General features: G+C 36.6%; 1 long non-coding RNA gene across 1 annotated transcript; it reads right to left on the reverse strand.

The window, feature by feature from the left end:
- Positions 1-239: 239 nt before the first annotated feature.
- LOC311085268 lies at positions 240-5,289 on the reverse strand. The gene is made up of 3 exons (XR_014606767.1): positions 5,185-5,289; positions 4,429-4,532; positions 240-1,307 (listed from the first exon to the last, which is right to left on the reverse strand). It is a non-coding gene; the product is annotated as an uncharacterized lncRNA (long non-coding RNA).
- Positions 5,290-5,670: the final 381 nt, after the last annotated feature.

The following is a 5,670-nucleotide window of genomic DNA, read 5'->3' on the forward strand; positions in this document are numbered from 1 at the left end:
AGTGTTTCTGCCGTAGGAAATTTTTTACCGCATTGATCACATTTATATGGTCTTTCTCCAGAATGCAAACGCAGATGTGATTTAAGAGTGCTTTTATGTGTGAAACTCTTCCCGCACTGATCACATGAGTACGGTTTCTCTCCAGTGTGGATCTTCAAGTGTTTATTAAGGACTTCTTTTAGGTTAAAACTCGTCCCACATTGATCACATGTGTGCGGTTTCTCTCCTGTGTGGATCATCTCATGATATTTCAGAGATCCAGAACGGGCGAATCTCTTGTCACAGTGTGAACACTTGTAAGGTTTTTCTCCAGTGTGAATTCTCTGGTGCTGATTCAGAGCAGCTGCAGTAGCAAAAGTATTTCCACAATCAAAGCACATATGATCCTTCACACCGCTGTGACTTTTCTGGTGTATTTTAAAATAATCCTTTCGTGAAAAACTTTTTCCACACCAACAAACGAAAGGCTTCTGCTTTGTATGAACTTTCTGGTGCCTCTTCAGATTTTCTGCCCTAAGAAATGTTTTGCTGCATTGATCACAGTTATGTGGTCTTTCTCCGGAATGAGAACGCAGATGAAATTTAAGAGTTTTTGCATGTCTGAAACTCTTCCCGCACTGATCACATGTGTGTGGCTTCTCTCCACTGTGGATTTTCAGGTGATCATTAAAGCTTCCTTTTTGTATAAAACTTTTACCACATTGATCACAATTATAAGGCTTCTCTTCAGCGTGGATCCTCTCATGTATTTTCAGAGTCCCAGACCGTTTGAATCTCTTGTCGCAGTGTGAACACTTGTAAGGTTTTTCTCCAGTATGAATTCTTTGGTGCTCTGTCAATGTGTCACGTCTAGTAAAGGTCTTCCCACAATCAAAGCACTTGTGATCCTTCACACCGTTGTGTCTTTTCTGGTGTATTTTTAAAGCACTCATCCGTGAAAAACTCTTTCCACACAGAGAACACATGTGAAGCTTTTGCTTTATATGAACTTTTAGGTGCATCTTCAAAGATTCTGCTCTAAGAAATGTTTTGCAGCATTGATCACAGTTAAATGGCATTTCTCCAGAATGAGAATGGAGATGTAATTTAAGCGAGTCTGCTCGTAAAAAACTCTTCCCGCAATGATCACATGTGAGCCGCTTCCTCCAGTATGAATTCTCATGTGAGGTTTAAGACTTTTTTTTGTATGAGAAACTCTTTCCAAACTGAGGCCAGGGGAAATATTCTCTGGCTCTTTTATTCAGTGAGCAACTTGAAGATTTCTCCAGTTTTGACAGGATGATGTTTCTCTTCCACCTTCATCAGGTCTAAAATTAAAGATAAAAAGAAATTATTTTAAGGACTTTTATTTTGACAGGCAGTGTTGAGAACACAAGCGCCTCATAACACAGTGCTCACATTCTCCATCTTCATTAATTTGCGGTCTTTATTTAACTGTCTAATACGTTATTAGATACACAAAGAAAGAAAACCTTAAGTGTATATAGTGTTTGCTTTTATATTATTGGTAACAGAAAGGAAAGAAATAACATTCTCATTTACGTCCTAACGTTCTTTTGTCCTAAACGGACAAAAATGTTGCTCTTAGTGCAAAGAAGCTAGCTAAAATCAGCAAATAAAACAGTGACACAATGATGAACATTCTCTAACATTCTCATTTACGGTCAACATTCAGCAAATTTGCATCTATGTCATTAAAACAAATCTTTATCTAGTAAAGATTAAATTTCTAATAAACATTTAATTTCACAAACCTTGCAGTTTAAATAAAGCTTGTATTTATTTTGCCTTATGTCTAAAGAGGTCCTATTATGCTCTTTTACGAAGTTTGATTTTGGGGTGTACTAGAATATGTTTTCATGCTTGATTGTTAAAAAAAAAAAAAAACATTATTTGTCACATATTTTACACTATTACAGCTCCTCTCTCCCCAGTCTGGTTCGAACGATGATACAAAATGTGCTGTGATTGGATAGCTGGCCCCTTGTGTTATGATTGGCAGCGCTTAGCACGTGTTTAGGAAATGTCCCGCCCCTTCATAACCGGAGCTCTACTCAGATGTAAATATTAACGATGGCATCAATTTCAAACCAATCTGAGCCTGATTCAAACTCTAACCATGTTAACAAACAAGAGGATCGTTCAGAACGAATTTCAAGTACGGACTTTGCAAGCACGGATTTCCCAGGACGTTTCAGAGTGTAGTTTCTTTTGCGTAATTTTCTTATTGATAAGATGTTCTCCACTATTTAATCATATTTGTTGGAAAACTATGGTAATTCAAACAGTTATCGATCACAGTATCATGGATAATTTTTCTAAGGGATGGTGAAACAGCCTAACAAAAGCTACAGTAAACATCATACTGCAATGTTAGTTAGAAGGCTAGCGGAGGCAAAGCTTTGCCCATTGTTTACATCACACCTATCATAGCAACTACACAACACTTATAATTGGAACTGTTAATAGAAAACAGTTTGTAATAAAAACTACAAATAAGAAGATATACAAGTTGTGATCCATAAACAACAGATTGTTCCACTACCGACAAAATTGGAAATGGCTACGTCTTCCAGAGGAAGGTTTTGTGCAAAGTTTCTGTCCGTCTGCTGGTACTTCGGTACCAAGTTGGTACTGAAATTTAAAAAATGTGACACTTTGAGTGCTGTTGAGTGGAATCGTAAACACCTCTGATTGGCCATTGTGTTAAGGTGCTCATCAGATATGTCTGTGATTGGCTAATATGATCAACGCACAGGAGAGTACTTTCAAGCGTGTATCTATGTAAGCACTCGGTGAAGAGCGTCATTGATGTATATTTACAACATGTTTTTGAAGCGCTGATCATTGTAGCCAATCACAGACACATTTAATGAACATGTGAGTACGGTTGTGGCAAAAATGTATTGAACATCATCATCACTGCGCAAGAGACACTGTGTCAAATAGTCTTTTAAAAAGTATTTATTCTCTTGCAAGAGAAGGTCAGACAGTCATACAGACATTCAGAGCCTGTCTGCAGAGTGTAAGACAAGGAGGAGGAGCTGTGCGACACCTTTTATATTCTTTACCAAGGTCTCCTTCAGCTGTTGCTTTTCCTAGTAGTTTTCCACTAACTTTGACACTTTTGCACATGCTCCTATTCATCACTACTTCTGACACTGGGACCAACCAATTTAGATGCATCCTGACCTCTAAGGTCAGAAGGTCACTCTTCAGCTATCCCCATCCTGGCTCACTCTTGTAATGGAAATTTTACATTTAGATGTGTTTTTTACTTTTAGATGTGTTCTTTTACTTTTAGATGTGTTTTTACTTCTGGGTGTGTACAACTTGTATTAAAGTTGAACATTTATTTTTACTCATAAGCATTTAAAGAAATATAATCATATAAGCTAAAGCACATTATTAAAGATATGGAACCAAGCTTTTAGAAATGCATAAGTTAAGATAAGCTTGCAGGAACAAAATGTTCTGGGTTATAGGAGACTAAGTAGCAAAGAGACTATGTGTACTCCAAGTGACCTTTTGTGTACTTCAAGTGTGAAAAATATGTCCGCAGCTTTGATCGAATGAGAGATAGTCAAAATTCGAGCAGCAGCTAAGAACAGGAAACTTCTGCAGACATGGTATTGTTCTGTCTAGATCAAATTTATGTTAGACAAGAGATCTTGAACAAAGACGTTTCCTTTTAAGGTAACCAAGGCGATCTTTTGAGACAGATGCAGCCTACCCAGGATGTGTTAAGGGTATATAACCTTGGCAAAGGGAACTAACCCCTTGCCTTCTCATATCAGATGCTCTCTGTATGTGAATGCCAATTTCTTGCAAGAAATAAACATTTTGATACTTTGACTTTTCAAAGGTTCGACTTGTCTCCTTCCTCCTCACTTTTCGAATAGAATTATTTCCACAACACTCTGCATGGAGACAGATGTACAAACATAGCCTACATATATCCTGCTCACATTCCACAGTATAGACATGTGACACATTACTTTGCAATATGTGTTGAAGATCATTGGAAATCAATTTTTTCCATTACAGTACAATAGGCAATCAGAGGTATTTAGCGCTCAAAGCATCACATTTTAAACAATTTCAGTACCGACTTGGTACCAAAGTCAGTATTTTTGACAACACACAGCAACATTACACACCAAGTAAAGTTGAATGAGCATAATGTGACATATTTTATGTTTCCGCCTTGTGATGGATTTAAAAAAATAAATAAAATGAAATTCTTATTTACAGGCTCAATATAAAGTATTTTAGGATTAACCCTTCCAATACATATTTAAATTTTTACGATGTTTATACCGGTCATTGTTTTAATCTACTCGCATTAAATTCAAAATACATTTTTTATGGACAAGTTACTGGATTTGTATGGACAAGTTACTGGATCGCATGAGTGATTGAACTTACCTCAGAAGACTCAACGCTGAGGCGAAGTGAGCGTTGAGCGCTAGTGGTGATGGACTACTTCTCTTCTGTTGGCAGACCAGCTTTAGGTGCATTACCGCCACCCACTGAGAAAACAAAACAAGACGGAGAAATTTATTAATCTAATTTATTTTAGTAACTTCATCTGTATTAGACATGTGTATCATATTGCGTGTTATCTCTTGTTACTCTGGGCTTTTAGCTTTTTAGCTGGGCTTTTTAGATCACATTAAAATTTCTACAGTCTTTTTTTCAATAGTTAATTTGATACAGTAACATGCGCGAAGCAACATGTACATGCTTTACATCTGGGCTTTTCAGTGCCATTGAACATTAATCAATACAAAAATAAAAAATAAAAAAACGTTTTAAATGAACACATTAGGCTATATCCTTAACCTGGTATTGGGAGTAACGTTACGTGCCTGTTCAATTTCAAAGAGAGCAAAAGTTCAGGATTCTATCCTCGATCAGAATCAGCCTAACATAAGAAAAAGGACAACTGAAACATATGGGCTACGACACAAGAGGATAGAATGACGATCGCTATACAGCTAAACAAAACACGAGGTAGCTAGTTAGCAATTTCACAAACTCTCAAAACAGCAAAGTTCTCGACACATCTCGATTAAATAAGTGCACTCATCATAAATTACACATACAAGTTACCATATGCATTTAAACTAAAGTTTTAACAAATATGTATCAAGTTTACATTGCGCTGACGCGAAGACATACCTCTCTCAGTCAAGCAGAATGCAGACAGAGAAAAGAAGAACGCGAAAATTCAGAATGACCACCACTCCAAAGAGTGTTACTTCTATACTCTTTGACCACTCTAGCTCATATCCAATAGAGGGCGCACTTACACAACAAATAACTCTGCCAATACCTATAAGCTACCATGACATTACTGAACAATACAATATTTTGGTGAAATAAACTCACAAACAATAGAAAATAGAAGATGAAAGTTTGCAAAAATATTTGTCATTCTTTGACCTGTTCCACATGCACGCGCGTGCACGCGAGGGAGAGTCAGATTCTGTCAGGGAATCGATTTTCGACACTATATGACAGGAATTAAAAAAAAAAAAAAAAAAAAATCGAAAAGCTTCATTAAGCTTGATTTTGGAAAAATGTTAATAATATATTAACACATGCAAGTATATTATCATATATAAAGCAACAATATCAAAAATATAGACAACACAGTGTTTTACC

This window comes from Abramis brama (genome assembly GCF_963993115.1).
Source record: "Abramis brama genome assembly, chromosome: 6".
Taxonomy (NCBI): domain Eukaryota; kingdom Metazoa; phylum Chordata; class Actinopteri; order Cypriniformes; family Leuciscidae; genus Abramis; species Abramis brama.